Raw genomic sequence first — 20,593 nt, forward strand, 5'->3', positions numbered from 1 at the left:
CATCGCAGTTTCAAGCCCATGGGGCAGGTGAGTCACTATTGTCACTGCTGGGGTCACTGTTGAAGTCGCTAAGGTCACTGTTGAAGTCAGGTGAGAGGGCTCTCTTGGAGTCAGAACACCTGGGTTCAAATTCTGGCTCCTTTCCTCTGACCCCCCGTGGGACCCGGACCCGGACCCCTTCCACAGTCACTACCGTCACGGTCCCACCTTTCAAGGTCTTAAACACCCCTCCCTGTTTCTGGCAGGAGCTGTCCTCACTCCCTCTATGGCCTCTCCAGGCCCAGACTTCACCCTCAGGTCACCCTCACCCCTCGGTGCCCTCCAACCAATGGGCCTGGGAAGACGTGTTCATGCTGGAAATGCCTGCCCAGCCCTTGCCCAGTTATACAGAGCAAGTGCTCCAGAAATATCCTGAGCCCCAGTTTACTGAGGGGAAACTAAGAACCTTCCAGCTACAGCTCTTGGGCTGAGCAGGGATTAGGCTCAGGTCTGGGATCCCAGGCCCTGCAGCCTCCCAGAGGCTTGGTTGAAAGCTCTGGCTCTCACTCCCCAACCTCCACCCGGCACCTGCCCAGTCCAGGCTCACCCCCCACCCCTCCACCTGGTCAGTGGTGGCTTGGCCTCCTCTCAGCCCCTCCATCCCTCTTGGCTGTATACACCCTCAAGCTAACGGAACTCAAACTGGTGGAGGAACGCCTGCCCTGTCCCTCCCAGGCCCTGCCTCTCCCTCCCTGTCCCCAGCCTCACTGGACCACTTTCAAGTCCTCCAGTGCTCCAGGCTCCCTCTTCATGCCTCCAGGCCTTTGCACGTGCTGGTTCCTCTCCCATTTTCCTGGTTAACTCCTCCACCTCCATCCGAGCTAGGCTCTTCCCCTGGAGAGTGTCCCAGTTAGCACCACCCCACAACACACACACACACACCAGCATACATTCTCCACATCACAGGGACCACATCCCACACAGGCACGGACACACTACATGACACAGATCACAGGCACAAAGGTGCATGCTCTAGCGTGCATGCATGCACACACAGACACACACTCACACTCCGTATGCTGATACACTTATCCCCCCACCACAACATCACACAGACCATTCAACACACTCCTCACATCCTCTGGCCACACAGTAAACACACACAGACCACAGAGCTCATGTCTGGGCTGGCCTGGTGCCCTCCTCTGGGCTCCTGCCCCCAGCCTTGGCATTTACCCCCCCATTGAGGGCAGGGACCAATCCATCTCCATTTTCCTCCATTTCAGCTCAGGGCCCTGCACCAAGTCTCTCCCAGTTATTGCTTGGACCCGGACCCCTCCCACAGTCACCACTGTCACAGTCCCACCTCCTTCAAGGTCTCAAACACCCCTCCCCTGTTTCTGGCAGGAGCCGTCCTCACTCCCTCTATTGCGTCTCCTGGCCCAGACTTCCACCCTCAGGTCGCCCTCACCTGGGCATTGGGGTGCCACATACCCCACCCCAGGCCCTGGCCTCTGGAATGGTTGGTGACTTGAACTGGGCCAGAGGCTTACGCTCATGTCTGTCTGGAGCCTCAACTTTCTTCTCTGTAAAATGGGCTAACACTGAAAGCACCTTGCAGAATCTCAGCAGCGTCACAGTGGACATTGTTAGCACGGCCACTGGAGTCCTGCTGGGCTGAGTTTGTGGGTAACCCAAGTCTGAGCAGGTACAGTTCCTCCCTCAGGTGAGTGTTCTGCCACAAAGTGAGCATCCTGCTGCCCTTCCTGCAAATCAGGCCCCTGGGACACTTAGTGCCGAGCCTTGGGGGTGGGGTGTTTGGTCCGGGTTCCTGACAAGTGGCTGGGTTGTCTGTTCCCTCTCTTCAGGGGGAGCCTCCATGGGTGGCCTGGGCTCACATCGGCTTCTCCAGTCCAGCCGAGCACCCCACTGGCTGCCCAGCCTGTTGAGAGAACTTGCTGAGCAAGACATTGAGCCCCTCCTGGTGGGTGACCAGAATCAGGAGAAGACAGAGGGAAGGTGGCAGGCCCCGGGATGGAGGGAGGGCAGTTGAGCTGCCTGTCCTCATCCTCCCTGCCCTTTGGGTGTTAGAACCGTTCCCATGGCCCAGCAGGAACCCAGCGGCTCACCTGAACCTGGACTAAAGATGGAGCACTTTACCGCATATGCAGAGATGAGAAACAGAGGCCCGAGGAGGGAAGGGACTGGACACGGTGGAACAGCCACGGGCTGCGCCTGTGTTTCCATCCGCCTTCCTCCTGCCTGTGCTTGAGTCACGTGCTGGTGTGCAGGGAACAGGAAGACAGCCGCTGCCCTCACAGGCTCAGGGTCTAGCAGAGTCCACAGTGACCACAGGTGAATAAACAAAGGCAGTGAGACAGAGGTGGGTAAGGAGAGGTGCTGGGATGGGGAGCAAGGGAGCACCCATGCTCATGGGTATAAACACATGGACCCATATGCATGTCCCAGAGTTTTTTCCAGAACTTCTTTTTTTTTTTTCCCCCAAGACGGAGTCTTGTTCTATAGCCCAGACTGGAGCGCAGTGGCGCGACCTCGGCTCACGGCAACCTCCACCTCCTGGGTTCAAGCAATTCTCCTGCCTCAGTCTCCCGAGTAGCTGGGATTACAGGCACACACCACCATGCCTGGCTAATTTTTGTATTTTTAGTAGAGACAGGGTTTCACCATGTTGGCCAGGCTGGTGTCGAACTCCCGACCTCAGGTGATCCGCCCGCCTCGGCCTCCCACAGTGCTGGGATTATAGGTGTGAGCCACTGCACCTGACCCCTTCTAGAACTTCTCTGTTTACTCTCCCATCTACACTGAACACCTTTGCCCAAGGCTGGGGGCAGATTGGTTAAGAGCCAAATCTAGACTCCTTGCTGTGTGACCTCGGCCAGGTCACTGTTCCCCCCATGCCTCCCTGTCGTGTCCTCTTCTAAAAAATGGACAGCCCTCAGGACTGTCGCTGAAGGGTCCGTGACATGACTGTGAAGCTCTTGGTGTGGGGACCCAAGCTCAACCCTGCCCCAAGTACTGTCCCCCAACCCAACTGCAGTACTCGGCCCTCCTAAACTTCTAGCCTCTAGTCTCTGCCTGAACCCCAGCACCTGGCAGTTCAGCTCAGTTCATTTACATAGCCCAGCCTGGGTTCCTATGAGAAGAAGGTGGGTCACGATGACAAGACTGCTGGGGACGACTGGGTCCCTGGCCAGGTACTCAGATCTGCAGCCTAAATCACGACAAGCTGTTTCCCAGCCACCCAACTCTTGGGCATCCCTGCAGGACCTCCACAGGGAGTCCTTGGCTCCCTGAAGGATGGATGATCAGAGGAGCTGCCAGGCTGTCAGAGCTGGAAGGGACCTCAGGGATCGCCACTGTGGCCAACCCCCCACTGCACACACAGAAAAGCGGCAGCTCAGATCCAGACACAGTGGCTCACGCCTGTAATCCCAGCACTTTGGGAGGCCAAGGCAGGCGGATCACCTGAGGTCGGGAGTTCGAGACCAGCCTGGCCAACACGGAGAAACCCCGTCTCTACTAAAAAATACAAAATTGGCCGGGCGCGGTGGCTCAAGCCTGTAATCCCAGCACTTTGGGAGGCCGAGACGGGCGGATCACGAGGTCAGGAGATCGAGACCATCCTGGCTAACACGGTGAAACCCCGTCTCTACTAAATGCAAAAAAAAAACTAGCCGGGCGAGGTGGCGGGCGCCTGTAGTCCCAGCTACTCCGGAGGCTGAGGCAGGAGAATGGCGTGAACCCGGGAGGCGGAGCTTGCAGTGAGCTGAGATCCGGCCACTGCACTCCAGACCGGGCGACAGAGCAAGACTCTGTCTCAAAAAAAAAAAAAAAAAAAAAAAAAAAAAAAAAAAAATACAAAATTAGCCAGGTGTGGTGGCACATGCCTGTAGTCCCAGCTACTCAGGAGGCTGAGGCAGGAGAATCACTTGAACCCAGGAGGCAGACGTTGCAGTGAGCCAAGCTCACGCCACTGCACTCCAGCCTTGGCAAAAAGGGCGAAACTCCATCTAAAAAAAAAAAAAAAATGAAAGAAAAGAAAAGCTGCAGCTCAGAGAAGTGGAGACACTGGTGCCCAGGGACCCACAGCAAGGCCATGGCCCAGCTGGGGCTAGATGGGAAGACGTGGTTCAGCATTGGAACTCCACGGCCTGGGTTCAAATCAGGGTCTGTCACTGGGCAGCTGTGAGTCTAAGTCTCTGAACTTCTCTGTGCCTTAGTGTCCTCATTCTGTAGAGTGGAGATAGTAACCATTCCTATTTCTAAGTCTGTTGTGAGAAATAAGTGAACTAATACATATAATATGCTTAAAAGCAGAGCCCGGGACACAGTGAGCATACAATAGACATTAGCTGCCATGGTCTCTTGATTTCAAGCCCAGTGCAGGTGCATGTGACTCCTGAAACTTCAGTGACTCTGCTCTGTGCCAGATACTGAAGATGGAGCAGCAAATAGCACTGACCCAACCTGCCCTCCTGTTGCCTACAGGCCAGGTAGGAAACACACTGGAAACTGGTAACTCCATGTGCTCATCGCCATGTGGTTTCTGCTGGTCTGGGGAGCCAGGGACAAAGAGCAGAAAACATGGTTCCAGGTAGAGGGGGTAGTGCGCATGAAGACCGTGAGGCAGAAATGACGCAAAACTGAATTGGAGAGAAGGCCCAAATGGCTAGAACTCAGAATCCAAGGAGAGGAGAAGGGAAGAGAGGAGGGACATCCAGAGCCTGGGGAATGATATGTAGAGAGCCCGGGAACCAGCGCTGGTTAGAGAGGGAAGGAAGCCCGAAGCCTGCACCTTTGCATTTTAGAGAGATCTGATTGGCTGACCTGAGGAGGGCAGATAGGAGGTTAGGGTGGCAGAGGGGGGCGGGGTGGGGGGGTATGGCAGATAGTTGGGGCTAGGAGCCCAGGGAGCAGGCAGGGCGTGGAGCAGCCGGATAAGGGGGATAAGGGTGGGGGGCAGTGGGGACAGGGTAAAGGGAGCTGACTCATTGAAGTGGGAAGCTCCCCAGGGTTGGCATTTGGCTGGGGTGTGGGGGATCTGGCTGGGGCGGGGGTACATGGCTGGAGGTGACCGTCAAGAGCAAGTTCAAGGAGGGAGGGAGACCCCATGTCCAGCTCTGACCACCCCAGCTGCTGCAGCACCCGGGGGCCCTCGGCCCACAGACTTGAGCCCTGTGCTTTTTGAGAGCAGCACTCCTGGACCAGGGAGACATTTCCAGCTGGAGCCATGGGCCCCTTGACCATGATCTGGCATCTGGGGCCCTGGAGTTCCCTGTTCAATGACCCCAGCCTGCGTCCTGGGTGCCTTCTCCTGAGGGTTGTCTGAGCCACCCGTTTGGGCACCCCTAAGCCGCAGGAGTGACCAGGAGGTGGCTGTTGGCAGGGGGTGTGGACAGAACATGTGCTTACAGCCTGGAGTGCCTACACCTGAACATGCACAGCCCCTCAGGGAAAAGAACAAAACCTGAGGCAAAAAGGAAAGAAGAGTGTGAAGCTGGAGAGGCCAGAGGCTGAGAGGCTGGCTCCCCACCCCCACCCTCCCACCTGCTACAGCTCCTCCTGCGGTCTCCGTCTCCGAGGAGCCTGAGAATTCTAAACACAAACCCAGCCTTCCAGGTGTGTTTGTCCTTATGAAGGTGTATTTGTCAAGGAAGGAGGACAGAACATTTTTTTTTTTTTTTTTGAGATGGAGTTTCGCTTTTGTTGCCCAGGCTGGAGTGAAGTGTGCGATCTTGGCTCACTGCAACCTCCACCTCCCTGGTTCAAGCGATTCTCCTGCCTCAGCTTCCCGAGTAGCTGGGATTACAGACATGCACCACCATGCCCGGCTAATTTTGTATTTTTAGTAGAGACGAGGTTTCTCCATGTTGGTCAGGCTGGTCTCGAACTCCCGACCTCAGGTGATTTGCCCACCTCGGCCTCCCAAAGTGATGGGATTACAGGCGTGAGCCGCCGTACCCGGCAACAGAACATATTTTATTTAGCAGTTTGTTAGCTTGATTTATAACTTGTGAATACCTAGACATGAGGTATGTGGGCCTCGGCTTGCACTCCTGCCCCAGGCTGACCCCTGGTGCTGCCCAGAGAGAAGCCGACTCCCTGGGCTGACCCCTAACCAGCAGGCTGACTCCCAGGGGATCCTGCAGGCTTCTTGAGAGCTTCCTCCTACATGCACCCTCATAGGACTCAGTCCAGCCCCCTGCCTTTGTCTGAGGGTCCTCCTGCCTCCCTATTTAGAGGGTTCAACTCCAGCCCCTCCCTGCCCTCACCCTTCTTCCTGTCCCTTGTCCCTGGAGGTCCTGGGCTTTCCAGCTTGTCACTGGTTTTATTTGGCCACAGTGGCATGTGTCACGAGCTGACCAGCTGGGTATGAGTCCTGTCCCTCCTTCGGGAGAGATGGAGAGCTCCTAGAAGCAGCACCTCCCAGCAGAAGCAGAATCTTGCCCTGGCGGGGAGTACAGCTCAGAACTCGAAACTCGGGATCAAATCCCAGCTCTGTGACTTTCTTGATGGGTGACCTTGGGAGGCAGCTTTGCTGCTCTGAGCCCTGTTTCCTCCTCGGAAAACCCGTAATAATAACTGTACCTCTTGCAGTGAGGAGACAAGGTGGAATGGAACGCAGAGCCCACGTGTGCCTGGCACTTGGCAAGTACACCGGGAAGGATTGGGAAGGGCAGGAGTTACATCATTCACCTCTGTTTACAGCTAAGCAAACTAGCGGAGGCTCAGCGAGGTGAAGTCAGTCCCCAAGGTCACACAGCCGGCCGCGGGGCAGGGGCCCAAGACGTAGTTGTCTGACCTGTGCTCTAACCACTGTACTCTCTGGCCTCCAGACGGCTCCCACATTACCTTTCCCTGTTCTCCGTGGCCCTCCAGCGCCTGAAAGCCGCTTGGGGGCCGCGGAGGCAGTTGGCATGGCCAGGGCAGAGTCCGCGGGGCGGAAAGGGTTAAGGGGCTCCGCCGCATTGGGCCGTCCTTCAAGGGGGGAACCAGCGAATGAGAGCGCGCCGCGATGAGGTAATGCCGAGACCACGCGGAGTGGGCGGGACTGGCGGGGAACCCGCAGAGCTCCGCGCTTCTTCTCTCCCCACCTACCTCTCACCTTTGACCTTGATGTACCCCGCCCCTCCCCCAACCTTACCCCTGCAGAAACGCCTGAACTGAAAGTCTCGGCTCCAGGGCCGCGGGCATCCCTTAGTCTGGGACAGGAACCGAGAGACGTCCCGGCCTCAGTCACACCTTCTGGGCCTCAGTTTCCCTTTCTGCAAGGAGAGTGGGTGATCGCTAAAGACCCTACCAGCTGTGGACGTCCTTGGATCCCAGGACAGTTTTCAGCCCTTCCTTGCCCTTGGCCCGAACTTTAACGGTCCCAGCCCCGGCTCCCTTCAGGCGGTGCCCAGTGCCAGGGACCTAGAAGTCCCCCGGGCCACAGGGAGGGAGCCTCACCGGCCCAGCCACGCCCTCCATGTGGCCCGGACCCATCCCTTGGGTATCGCACCTGGCGCGCCCACCGATGCCACCAAGCTCTGCTAGCTGCACCAGCAGCAGGACCTGCCGGCGTGGCGGTCAGAGGTCAACATTCATCCCACCGCCAGTAAGAATCGAAGGCCTACCGCGTGCCGCTCAGGGCTTCGTCCTGAGCTGTGTCCCGGGGCCGCCTCTCCCGCCACCCCTCCCCGCGGGCCTGCAGGGAGCCCGTCCGCCCCGTTCGCGCGGTCCGGACACGAAGCGGTTAACGCCTTTCCAGCCGAGCTGGCACCGCGCGGCCGGGCTTATTAGTCAGCTCGCGGGGAGGCGGCGAGGGGAGGGGAGGGGCTCGAGTGGAGAACCGCAGAAAGCTATTCTCAGGGGCTCCCGAGTGTGGGGAGGGCGGCTCAGCAGGAGCTGCTGTTTCCCAGAAAGTTGATTATTTTTAACCCAGGAAGAAGAAAGGAAGGAGGCGAGGGAGAAGGACTCAGAGAAAAGAGGAGAGGAAAAGAGAGGAGAGGAGAGGAGAGAAGTGGGGGCGGGGGAGGTCCGGGAAGGGGAATGGGGAGAGGGGAGGGAACGGGAAAGAGAGTAGGAGAGGAGGGGAGAAGGAGGGGAGCCAGCGGGGTGATGGAGGGAGAGAGAAAGGCAGAGCCCAGTTGGAGCTGGAGAAGCCAGCTGGCAGGGCTTGGGGAGGAGGAATGGATGCCGAGCGGGCACTGCCACCTTTCCCGTACCGCTGGGGCTCCGTGGGGCTCCATCCTGGCCTCCTGGTGCCCCAGCTGAGAGCAGCCCTCCAGCATCATCAAGCAGGCCCCAGGGGTGGGCGCACTGGGCTTGGGGAAGTGGAGGGCAGCTACAGCCCTGTCCTGGGGGCTCTCCAGCCAATATGTCCTTGCCCTTGGGGTGACCACTGGGACACAGGGCTTGGGAGCCCTAGGGGAGGGGCAAGGAAGGAGGCCTCCTCCCCTGATACCCCAGGGTCTCTTCAGGGAGGGTTTCCTGGAGGAGAGGGTGGGAGGGACTGGGGCTCCCTTTTTCCTGCCTCTGGGTGGAGCCAGGCTGAAAACCAAACCCACAGAGGGCCCCACGAGGGTGCTGGGGGCACAGTCACAAACAAGACAGCCACAGCCAGACCCCCACAGAGCAGTCCTGCAGGAGAGATGGTAGCTGCACAAATCGGGATGAATAAGGCATTAAAGAATGACAAGGGGGTAGCGGGCAGGGAGTGTTGGTCCCCTGGGCCTGGCCTCCGCAGAGGTCGCGGAAGACCTGCCCGAAGAGGGTGCCTGAGGACCAGGGTGGCTGATGAGGGGAGGAGACACTGGGGGAGGCGAAAGGGACAGGGGTGGTCTGGATGGGGACCCCCAGGCCACAGACCTAAGAGCTTGAGAGGGGATCAGTATGACCAGAGGCAGGGAGGGGGACATTTGGCCTGAGATCAGCCCTTGTCTTGTGGTGGCCGGAAGCTTGGGCAGGGTTTTATAGAGACAAGAGACTAGATCGCCAAAGCTTACTCAGAATGGTAGGGACAAGAGTGGACACAGAAGCCAGTTGGGAGTGTTGCACTGAGATCCAGGGGAGATGGTGGCAGCCGGCTGAGACAGTGTGGGAGGTACAGGGGACAGGGCATGGTGTGGCATGGCTAGAGGGTGAAGGAGGCCAAGGAGGGGTTGGGGAGGCTCCTTGCACCCTGGCATGTGCAGTGGGTGGATGCTGGTGCTGTCCCCGAGGCAGAGGACAGCATGGGGGAGCAGGTTCATGGGAGACCAGGCATTTGTTTTGGGACATGGTGGGGGCAGCCAGGAACAGTGTGCCAGAGGGAGGAACAGCTTGAGCAAAGGCACAGAGAGGAGACAGGCAAAGAGAACCACATGTGGCATGGTGGGACATGCCGGAATCTTCCAGAGAGGTGGGCCTCTGATGTAAATAGACAAGTCTGCCCTGGATCTGCAGGCAGTGGACAGCTACGGGCGTGTGGGAGCAGGGGAGGGGAAGGGAGCTTCCAGCTCTAGACACAGTCATGGTGCCCAGCAGCCGAGGACGCAGGCTGGTGGGGGGGGGGTGGAATGTCACTGGGACAGGTGGCAGGGCCCTAGCTCTGGGACAGCATGTGTGAGAGCGAGTGTAAGAGTGTGAGATGTGTATGAGTGTGTGTATATGAATGTGTGAGTGTATGAGTGTGTGAGAGTGTATATGTGTGTGTATATGAGTGTATATGTGTGTGTGTGAATGTGTGTGTGTATATGTGAGTGTGCATGAGTGTATAAGTGACTGTGAGTGAGTGTGTGTGAGACTGAGTGAGTGTCCTTTGCACTAAGTGCCCTGTGCTCCACTTGAGGCACAACCCTAGGACACCTCTAACCTCTCCAGGACCAGGGAATGGCCCAGCCAGGCCAGACCAGGAAATGATGGATGGAGGAGGGCCTAGGCTGCTGCTCTGAAAATCCACCCCCAACCCTGGTCACTCTGGAACCCTGGAGCAGCATCTGAGCCCCTTCCCAAGGAGCCCAGTGACTGGAGGGCAGCATCCAGGGTCACCCGTGCAGCATCCAGGGCCACCCGCCTACTTCTTACACAGGACCTGGTCTGTCCTGTCGCAGGATGGAGCTTGGGGTTCCTGAGCTTGGATCTGCCTGTAATACCAGGGCCAGTGGCTCAGCCGAGGTCAGTTTCAGACAGTGGCTAGGGTAGTGGCCTGGGCTGTGGCAGGAGGATGAAGGTCTAGACAGTCACAGAGACCCTGGGAGGCCCAGAGAAAGTGGATGCCAGAGAGGAACCCAAAGTCCCAGAAACTGCAAAAAAATGCCAGGGAGCGGAGGAGAGAGAAAAAGGCCATGCAGCAGCCCTGAGCCTGGGAGTATGCACCACAGTTTGTCTGTGGGTCTGTTGAGTTTGGCCCAATGGCTCTGCGCTGACTCTGCAGCCACAAAAACTTAGGGCCTGGAAGGTCCCATCCAGCACATGAAGGACTCTTCCTGGGATGGAAGCAAAGAGGAAAAAAGGAAGTACTGAGTCCACACATAGAGGACAAGGGGCTCCGATCCTCCATGGCTCTGAACCTACCTGCGACTCCCGGACCACACAAGACGATGGCATTCCCACCTCCAGCAATGCAACAGAAAGTCACAGTTAAGGGACAAACCTGAATCCAAACCCGTTGCTGACTGGCAAATGTCTCTGGCCTCTGTCTACCTCAGTTTCTTCACCTGCAAAATGGGGATGATAATAATGGTTCCTCTGTCCTCAGGGGCAGAGAAACAATGGAAGCAAGCCCCTTAGTTAAGGAAGTAGCCTGTCCTGGGTCCCTTGGGGCCCTGAAATGTCCCCAACAGTATAAGCGCATGAGTCCTCCAAGATGGAAGATAATTAGACTTACCACGATCTAACCATGGGCCAGTGCTTTTCTTTATTTATTTATTTGAGACAGAGTCTTGCTCTGTCACCCAGGCTGGAGTGTAATGGCACGATCTCAGCTCACTGCAACCTCCACCTCCCAGGTTCAAGCCATTCTAATGCCTCAACCTCCCAAGTAACTGGGATTACAGGTGCACGCCACCATGCCCAGCTAATTTTTTTTTCTTTTTTTGAGATGGAGTTTCGCTCTTGTTGCCCAGGGTAGAGTGCAATGGCACCATCTCAGCTCACCGTAACCTCTGCCTTCCAGGTTCAAGCGATTCTCCTGCCTCAGCCTCCTGAGTAGCTGGGATTACAGGCATGTGCCACCATGCCTGGCTAATTTTATATTTTTAGTAGAGACGTGGTTTCTCCATGTTGGTCAGGCTGGTCTCGAACTCCTGACTTCAGGTGATTTGCCTGACTTGGTCTCCCAAAGTGCTGGGATTACAGGCGTGAGCCACCATGCCTAGCCGATTTTTGGTATTTTTATTAGAGATAGGGTTTCACTGTGTTGTCCAGGCTGGTCTCAAACTCCTGACATTAAGTGATCTGCCTGTCTCAGCCTCCCAAAGTACTGGGATTACAAGCGTGAGCCACCGTGCCTGGCCCAGGCAGTGTTCTTTTTCCTGTTTTGCAGACAAGAAGACCAAGGCTCAGAGAAATCTGTAGTCGGCCCAGAGCTATATATACAGCAGGAAGGTGGGGGAATTGCGATTCAAACTCTCGGGCCTGCTGTCTCCCTGGGAATTCGGTTCTCACTGCCTCCATATAAAGAAATACACGTGCAGGAAGCAGCCCAGAGCACCCTCCTCTCCCTCCCGAAAACCCACACAGTGATCCTGGCCAAGCCCCCTGGGTCCAGGAGGAGCCATGTCCCCATTAGGCATCTCTGAGCTGTGCTGTCACGTTGGGGTCCCCCCCGCAGGGCTGGTGGAACACAAAGAGGGGTGGCCAAGGCAGAGAAAGAACCCGACAGGCCAGGAGCCGGCTTTTCTCCCTGCTTTCTTCCTCCCTTGCTTCTTTGTTAAGCTCCCTTTCAGCTGAACCGGCGGAGCCTGGGTGTTCCGAGCTGACAATAATTGCTGCGTCTAGACAGTGTCTGGTATGAGGCCTCCCTCTCCGCGCCTCGCCGGCCTCCCCGAGGCTCCTATTCCCAGCCCTGCTGGCCCCTGCTCTGCGCCCTCCGTTTCCCACACCCCTGCCCCTCTCTGGCTGCCCAGGGTGCCCTGTCCTGCCTCCCTCCTGCTCTAGGCCTCCCTCGAATTTTCAACCCTTGCATCTCTTCCTCCCTCCCCAGCCGCACCCCAGGCACTGGCCCCATTCCCTCCCACAGCCTGAAATTCAGGGAACAAAGGTGGTTTTGCATCTGGCTGTGGCTGGGAGACCTTCGAAGGAGACTGAGCCAGGCAAACCCTCCCCTCCTAGCTCTTGGCCCTCCAGGAGCCGGAGACTCACATTGTTGGCTTCCAGGCTGATCTGGGAAGTTCTGGGATTGATACTTGAAACAGCCTTAAGGCTCCTTCCCTCATCTTCCTATCTGACCTGGAAGGGAACCCAGAGAAATCAACGCAGAAAAGACTTAGGACAGATACAAGGAAGAACTTCCTGGTGACTCTGACTGGCAGACATGAATGGAATGGTTTTAAGAGTTTCAGGGGACAGGAATTCAGGCTTCACAAGGTCTAAGAGCTCCTCCTGCCTGGCTCAGATCTGCAGCTCTGGAAGGTTCCCCAGAAGCCAGAGTCTCCTCACTGGTATCAGATGCTCAGGGTGACCCGATATAATAACAACCACAGCCAGCATTTGCCCGGCCCTTTCCTTGCATCAGGCGCTGTGCAAACTCTGCATGCATATCAATGGATATCATCCTCTCCAGGACCCTGAGAGACAGAATAAGCTTATGATTAGTTCCGTTTTACAGAGGAGGAAAACTGAGACACAGAGGGGTTAAGTAACTTGCCCAAAGTTACCCAGCCAGGAGAGGAGAAGCCAAGAATTGAAGCCACAGAGGTTGACTCCAGAGCTCCAATAACGACTGATGATAGGAACACGAAATACTGAAAATCATCATCCCGGGACTGGGATGAGCCCTTGGCGTCTAGTGTTTCCTTGCATCTCACGAGGCTGTTAAGATCCAGGGTTATGCCCACTGTATAGATGAAAAGAGAAGAGCCTGGGGCTGCAGGCTGTGACCAGATGGTGACCTAACTCCATGTCCGAAAGGCCGAGCAATCCAGGCTACTGGACTGGACTCACCATGGAGTGGGAGCTCCATACACGTGCGGGACCATTTCCCACTCCTTCCTTCTGGGCTTTCTTGGGCACCTCCTGCCCTGATCAAGCTGAGAGAGATAGAGGCCAATGTGGGTGCAGCTCTGTCCTCAGGAGACCGTGGCTTACAGGAGACTGGCAAAGCAGCCAGCTTCAATCTGGAGGAGGAACTGTGATGATACAAGGGATATGGGACCTCTGGGAGCCAACAGGAAGGACCCTAAATCCAAGAGGGCTTCCTAGAGGAGGTGGAACCAACATGGCTTCCTGACAGATGAGTAAAAGTTTGGCGGGCCAAGAGGGGAGAGAAAAGTGTTCCAGGAAGAGGAAATCCGCACGTAAGAAGGTCTCGAAGTGAGAGAACAGGGTAATCCAGAAGAACTAGAGAAACTTAAGCAGCTGTGTCAGGTCAAACAGTGGATGGGAATCACAAGGCTGGAGCCCAGCTGATCAGGAAGGCCGTTGAGTGCCAGGTTGAGAGCTGGGACTTATCCCCAGGCAGGGAGGCCTATTGGGAGACTGCTCTGAGAGTCCAGGCAAGTGGGGCTGTGTGGACTGAGAGGATGTGGAATGGAGTGGGGCCGGAGGACTGGAGAGGCCCTCAAGCGTTGTAAAAAGAGAGTCTCCTCTTGATGTGGATCTGGCCTGCAAGTGTGATGCTGTTCCAGACACAGAGAACAGCATGGACAAAGGCTTTCTTTTCTTTTTTTTCAGACGGAGTCTTGCTCTGTTGCCAGGCTGGAGTTCAGTGGCATGATCTCGGCTCACGACAACCTCCTCCTCCCAGGTTCAAGCGATTCTCCTGCCTCAGCCTCCCAAATAGCTGGGATTACAGACATGTGTGCCACCAGGCCCTGTTTTTTTTTTTTTTTTTTTTTTTTTTTTTTTGAGATGGAGTCTTGCTCTGTCGCCCAGGCTGGAGTGCAGTGGCCTGATCTCAGCTCACTGCAAGCTCCGCCTCCCATGTTCACGCCATTCTCCTGCCTCAGCCTCCCAAGTAGCTAGAACTATAGGCACCCGCCACCACATCTGGCTAATTTTTTGTATTTTTTTAGTAGAGACAGGGTTTCACTGTGTTAGCCAGGATGGTCTTGATCTCCTGACCTCGTGATCTGCCTGCCTCGGCCTCCCAAAGTGCTGTGATTACAGGCGTGAGCCACCACGCCTGGCCAAGTTTTGTATTTTTAGTAGAGACAGGGTTTCACCATGTTGGCCAGGTTGGTGTCAAACTCCTGACCTCAGGTGATTGTCAGCCTTGGCCTCCCAAAGTGCTGGGATTACAGGTGTGAGCCACTGCACCCGGCCAGACAAAGGCTTTCAACTGGTGGGCAGCCTGGTGTGCTATGGGAGGAGGAGGACACCCTGGAAAGACAGTAGGGTCAGGCACTGAACTACCTTTGGAAGCAAGTAGGAGCAACATCGAAGGTTTGCTGGCTGAGGAAGGAGGATTAATTGGAATGATTAATCTGGAAGCTCTGTAAGATGGATTAGATGGGCAAATTGGAGGCAGGAAGGCTGGGAGGAGGCTGCTGCTACGTGATTTTTCTTCCCCAACAGGTTCCCAGTTCCTGATTTCTGGCCACCCCACTCTTACGGTGAGTCATTTTGTTTGTGTTTTTTAGAAGCGAGGTCTCACTGTGTTACCCGGGCTGGAGTGCAGTGGCTACTTACAGGCATGATCATAGCACACTGCAGCCTCGAACTCCTGGACTAAAGCAGTTCTCCTGCCTCAGCCTCCAGAGCAGCTGGGACTGCAGACACGCACCACAGACAGAGCCCAGCCTGAGTCATTCTGATTCTGTAACTGGCTTCCTCTCGGTGAGCTGGCTCACACCCTCCACCCCCAGCTGGAGAAGGAAAGAGGATGCTCACCGTTCATTTCTCATGCAGGCCATCGATGGAAATGTCAGATACTGCGAGTCCACGCCTGAACACCTCTGGGGTCCGCTCTGGGACTGACACTGGCAGATTCATCGATGAGCTCCCGCCTGCTACCTCTGGGCCTGCATTGCGGTGATACGGCCAAGGGCCTGGGTCTTCAATTCTCCAGACTTGCCGAATGCACAGCGCAGGCCTCCTCGGCAACTGCAGACAAGCAGAGGCAGCAGCACCTGGGCTCTGCCTGTGCCTGGTACAGTGAGGCGAGGGTGGGGGTAGGAATGAGGGTCCTCTCTGTGCAAGGGGGGAAGATAGAAGAACAAAATTTCACCCTAACGTAGTGTCTTTAGACCATGAAATGCTGTGCTCCTGTTAGTCTGATATCAGGGGTTTGCAGCCTGGCAAAGGAAAAGAAAAACAGGCTGAGGCAAGTGATAGAAGACAGGCAGGGATGCCACAATCATAACCATGGCAAAGACCAGGATCAAACAGGCCCTCCATCTCTGACCCCAAATCCCTGGGCAGATGGTTCCAGAACTCAGAATTTTCCCAGTTTTAGAAAGATGGGGCCAGGTGCAGTGGCTCACGTCTATAATCCCAGCACTTTGGGAGGACGAGGTGAGTGGATCACCTGAGGTCAGGAGTTCGAGACCAGCCTGGCCAACATGGTGAAACCCTGTCTCTACTAAAAATATAAAAATCTACAAAAAAAAAAAAAAACTTAGCCGAGTGTGGTGGTGCATGCCTGTAATCCCAGCTACTTGGGAGGCTGAGGCAGGAGAATTCTTTGAACCTGGGAGGCGGAGGTTGCAGTGAGCCAAGATCAAGCCACTGCACTCCAGTCCGGGCGACAGAGCAAGAGTCCATTCCCCCTCCCCCAAAAAAGAAAGATGATGTGATACACATCGCATATTTCCTGACACTCCCAACCAAACACATTTATGCAACTGTTGCAAAGTAGACAAGGAAAGATTCTAAATAGGCTCTGAATCTCAATTTTCTCATCCATGCAATGGGGCAATGGTGGTATGCACCTCCCAGGGCTGTTCGGAGAATCTGATGCCTCCCATTGCACTGGTGAGCCTGGCACAGGCACAGGTCCCACCCCAGGCCCTTTGGACTGTCTGTTCCTTTGGTCTGGAACATTCGTCCCGATACCTCCTGAGAGGGCTCCCTCACCTCCTTCAGGGCACTGCCCAAATGCTACCTCCTCACAGAGGCTTTCCCTGACCACCCCGTCTCATTCCTCTTCCTGCATAACCTCTGTCACCTGACATTTTATATCATCAATTACTCATTTATTAATTTCCTGCTCTCCCGCAGTAGCACCCGAGCTCTGTGAGGGGAAGACTCTGTTCTGTTGTGGGCTGTGCCCCCAACACCTCGGACAGCGCCTGCACAGGCGGGCATTTTTGTTGGATGAAGGATTTTCTGTTAAATGTGTCTGGCACACACACACACACACACACACACACACACACACACACACACAGCCCAGCAGGTACGATGGTGATTATTAGGTGCTCTATTATTGTTATTAGTATCTGTTGAGAAAGACCCTGAGCTTGGTTCTCCAGCCTGTGAAATGGGCAACCTGGGCACTGAGGCACCAGCCTTGGGAAGCCAGTAGGGGGTCCCTACAGGAGAGACAAAGAACAATGCCTGCCCCCCGGGGGAGCCTGCGCCCCTCACAGGAGAGAGAAGCGGGTGGGGGGGGGGTGGAGCAGAGGGAGCTTGCAGCCCCACACGCAGGGCTGCCAGAAGGCCATACATAATTCATTGCCAAATGGGGCTGCGGGTGGCTCTCCGCGGCGTGCGCTGGGGGCTCACTCTGCGCCTGGCACTTTGCTGACTGTGCCTCGCACATCGCCTCATTGCATCTTCATGGGTTTGCAGGGTGTGACCCTTCCCCATGTTTTACCCAAGGGGATCCTGAGGCTCAGAGGATGGGGCCACCGTGCTAGTCACACAGCCTCTCTGTGGCAAAGCTGGGCCTCGGATCAGCAGATTCGGCCCCCGGCGGCCCCCATTCACTGCCTCTCTGTTGAGGGAAGAGACGGGCCTGGGGAGTGGGTGGGAGGCACAAAGGAGACCCCACTCCGAGACAGGCTGCAGAACAGGGAGCTGGGTCTCAGCAGGGCTGGGGAAGGCTCTAGCCCCAGCCCTCCACCCAACCCCCTGCCCTCCTCTCCTGGAGGAGATGCTCCCCAAATCAGCCATCATGAGCACTGGCTCTGGGGGGCGGGGCTGGGAGCAGTTTGCTCATCTGTGAAATGGGAGTAACAGAAGCCGTCCCTGGGACTATGAGATCAAGGTGCTCAAGAAAAGTGGTGTCTGCTGAGGGGAAGAGCCAATCCCAAAAGCTTGCATACACTCTCATTCTGTTTATTGGTTTGTTTTTGTTTTTGAGACAGGGTCTCATCCTGTCACCCAGGCTGCAGTGCAGTGGTGCAATCTCGGCTCACTGCAACCTCCACCTCCTGGGCTCAAGTGATCCTCCCATCTCAGACCCCAAGAAGCTGGGGCTACAGGCATGTGCCACCGTGTCCGGCTAATTTTTGTGTTTTTTGTAGAGACAGGGTTCCACCATGTTGCCCAGGCTGGTCTCAAACTCCTGAGTTCAGGTGATCCACGTGCCTCAGCCTGCGATAAAATTGCACAGAAGTAAATACACATGCATGCGTATAAGGAAAACCGGGGAAACCTGAGCAAGAACAGTCACACCCCGGCTGTGATGGCGTCCAGTAGTTCTGTGAGATGTTACCACTGGGGAAACTGAGTGAAGGTGGGTACCTGGGATATCCCTCCCTCCTTTCTTTCTTTTCTTTCTTTCTTTCTTTCTTTCTTTCTTTCTTTCTTTCTTTCTTTCTTTCTTTCTTTCTTTCTTTTCTTTCTTCTTTATTCGGGGGAGCTGGGGGTTCGGGTCCTGGAAGGGAAGGCTTCCCTTCTAAGGAAGTGCCGTCCTTCTTCCTTTCTTAGAACTTCCCTTCCCTCTACTTTACCCCAAACTACCCTCCATCCCTCTCCTCCCTCCCTCCCCTCCTCCCCTCTCCCCTCCTTTCACTCTCCTCTCCCTCCTCTCCTTTTCCTTTCCTTGCCTTGTACATGGTAGTAATGAGTTACCCTCTTGGTGCCCAGGCTGGGAGTGCAATAGCCAATCTTCTCCATCTCAGGCTTTGCCTCAAACCTCATCTCCCGGGGTTACAGCGATTACTCTTGCCTCAGGCATGAAGTCACCACGCCTGGCCTAATTTTTGAATTTTTAGTATACACGGGGTTTCCTCCATGTTGTGGTCAGGGCTGATCTCTCGAACTCCCGACCTTGGGTGATCCACCTGCCTCGGCCTCCCAAAGTGCTGGGATTACAGGCGTGAGCCACTGTGCCCAGCCTCTCTGTTTTATTTCTTTTTCTTTTTTTTTTTTTTTTTGAGACGGAGTCTCGCTCTGTCGCCCGGGCTGGAGTGCAGTGTCCGGTTCTCAGCTCACTGCAAGCTCCGCCTCCCGGGTTTATGCCATTCTCCTGCCTCAGCCTCCGAGTAGCTGGGACTACAGGCGCCCGCCACCTCGCCCGGCGAGTTTTTTTTTTTTTGTATTTTTAGTAGAGACGGGGTTTCACCGTGTTAGCCAGGATGGTCTCGATCTCCTGACCTTGTGATCCGCCCATCTCGGCCTCCCAAAGTACTGGGATTACAGGCTTGAGCCACCGCGCCCGGCTATTTTATTTCTTATAACTGGACAGGAATCTACAATGATCGTAACAAAAATTTCAATTAAGGCCACTCTAGGCAAACGGGCTGTGGGGTAGCCCTGCTTCACAAGGAGCTGTCAAAAAAATGTTTTTTATTTAAAATATTTTTCAATTAAAAAATGTTATCTTCCTCTGCCTAGAAAGGGTTAAGTGAGTCACTGCAGTTAGCTCCCCTTCCCCCACAACCACCTAGACCAGGCCAGGGACCACCAGGCAGTTGCCTGGCAGCTGGAGTTTTCCTCCGCTGCGGACTGTACTTCTTGCCTCACTCTGAATGTCTCCAGTCTTTATTCCAGAATGTTCTGGTCCTCTCCCACTTTTCCAAGGACAGGAATTCCCTAGTGGGGCTCCAGAAGAGGGTCTGGAGGAGAATAAGGAAGACCCTTGTCATCCATTGGCCACAGGCTGGGAAATCTCGGTCCCAGTCCCAGCCCAGCCTCAACATTAGGCTGTCAGTCTGGAGTCTGAGAGCCACGCCCCCACCCCCTTGGTCCTTCACCTCCAGGAGAGTTGGGGATACTGGAAAGAATGTTGAGTGAGGCCGGGCGCGGTGGCTCACGCCTGTAATCCCAGCACTTTGGGAGGCCGAGGAGGGCAGATCACGAGATCAGGAGATCGAGACCATCCTGGCTAACTCGGTGAAACCCCCTCTCTACTTAAAATACAAAAAATTAGGCGGGCGTGGTGGCAGGCACCTGTGGTCCCAGCTACTCGGGAAGGCAGGAGAATGGCGTGAACCCGGCAGGCAGAGCTTGCAGTGAGCTGAGATTGTGCCACTGCACTCCAGCCTGGGCAACAGAGCAAGACTCCGTCTCAAAAAAAAAAAAAAAGAATGTTGAGTGTCACAGCCCTTCCCAGTGGCTTATGCCTGAAATCCCAGCCCTTTGGGAGACTGAGGCAGGTGAATTGCTTGAAGCCAAGAGTTCAAGACCAGCCTGGCCAATGTGTTGAAACCCCGACTCTACTAAAAATACAAAAATTAGCTGGGTGTGGTGGCACACACCTGTAGTCCCAGCTACTCAGGAGGCTGAGGCAGGAGAATTGCTTCAACCTGAGAGGCGGAGGTTTCAGTGAGCTGAGATCGCACCATTGCACTCAAAAAATAATTAATTAATTTAGTTTAAAAAAGAATGTTGAGTGTCCGGCAATCTGGGTAGAACCCATTGTGTTTCTACAGGATAGAATCTGTTGTGTTCTCTAGCGGAACTTCCAGGTCACCTTCACAGTGTGACTCTAGACAATCCCTGTCCCCTCTTCAGTTCTTAGATGCCCCATATGAAGAATGAAAGAATTGGCCACGATGATCCTTTAGGGTATTCCAGGATGATGACAAAGGGGACCAGGCTCTTCTGCTGCTGGCCAAAGAGGACTTTACTTCCCATTCCGTGTGGTTGAACAAGAATTGCTGGGCTCCAGTCCTGCCTTTGGTCCTTCCCTACATGTGACCTTGGGCCCTCTCTGCCTTTCAGCATCAAGACAGTGAGAGAGTTACACAAGCTCAGGTTAGTAAGTCATTCAACAAACATTAATGAACACTTATCAAATACTGCATGCTGGAGTGGACACTGGAGAAAAAGGTGAGGAGAAGGCCGGGCGCAGTGGCTCATGCTTATAATTCCAGCACTTTGAGGGGCTGAGGCGGGTGGAACACCTGTGGTCAGGAGTTTGAGACCAGCCTGGCCAACGTGGCAAAACCCTGTCTCTACTAAAAATACAAAAATCAGCCTGGCGTGGTGGTGCATAATCTGTAGTCCCAGCTACTCAGGAGGCTGAGCAGATGAATCGCTTGAACCTGGGAGGTGGAGGCTGCAGTGGACCGAGACTGCA

General features: G+C 55.3%; 2 long non-coding RNA genes and 1 pseudogene across 3 annotated transcripts; all 3 read left to right on the forward strand.

Annotated features, from left to right (window-relative positions):
- Nucleotides 1-421: 421 nt before the first annotated feature.
- On the forward strand, nt 422-1,660 carry LOC115894024 (annotated as a pseudogene).
- Nucleotides 1,661-1,691: 31 nt separating this feature from the next.
- LOC115894025 lies at nt 1,692-13,903 on the forward strand. Its single transcript, XR_004054079.1, has 7 exons — nt 1,692-1,963; nt 2,093-2,334; nt 4,377-4,493; nt 5,415-5,619; nt 6,598-7,020; nt 7,153-7,597; nt 13,855-13,903. It is a non-coding gene; the product is annotated as an uncharacterized LOC115894025 (long non-coding RNA).
- A 573-nt stretch (nt 13,904-14,476) lies between these two features.
- LOC104660531 lies at nt 14,477-20,392 on the forward strand. Of its 2 annotated transcripts, XR_004054081.1 has the most exons (4): nt 14,477-14,958; nt 15,031-15,271; nt 17,592-17,803; nt 20,026-20,392. It is a non-coding gene; the product is annotated as an uncharacterized LOC104660531 (long non-coding RNA). The 2 variants fall into 2 exon arrangements; XR_004054080.1 differs by lacking the exons at nt 17,592-17,803; nt 20,026-20,392 and having other exon boundaries at nt 15,031-15,710.
- The last annotated feature ends 201 nt before the right edge of the window (nt 20,393-20,593 follow it).

The sequence above is a fragment of the Rhinopithecus roxellana genome, chromosome 16 (genome assembly GCF_007565055.1).
Source record: "Rhinopithecus roxellana isolate Shanxi Qingling chromosome 16, ASM756505v1, whole genome shotgun sequence".
Classification (NCBI taxonomy): Eukaryota; Metazoa; Chordata; class Mammalia; order Primates; family Cercopithecidae; genus Rhinopithecus; species Rhinopithecus roxellana.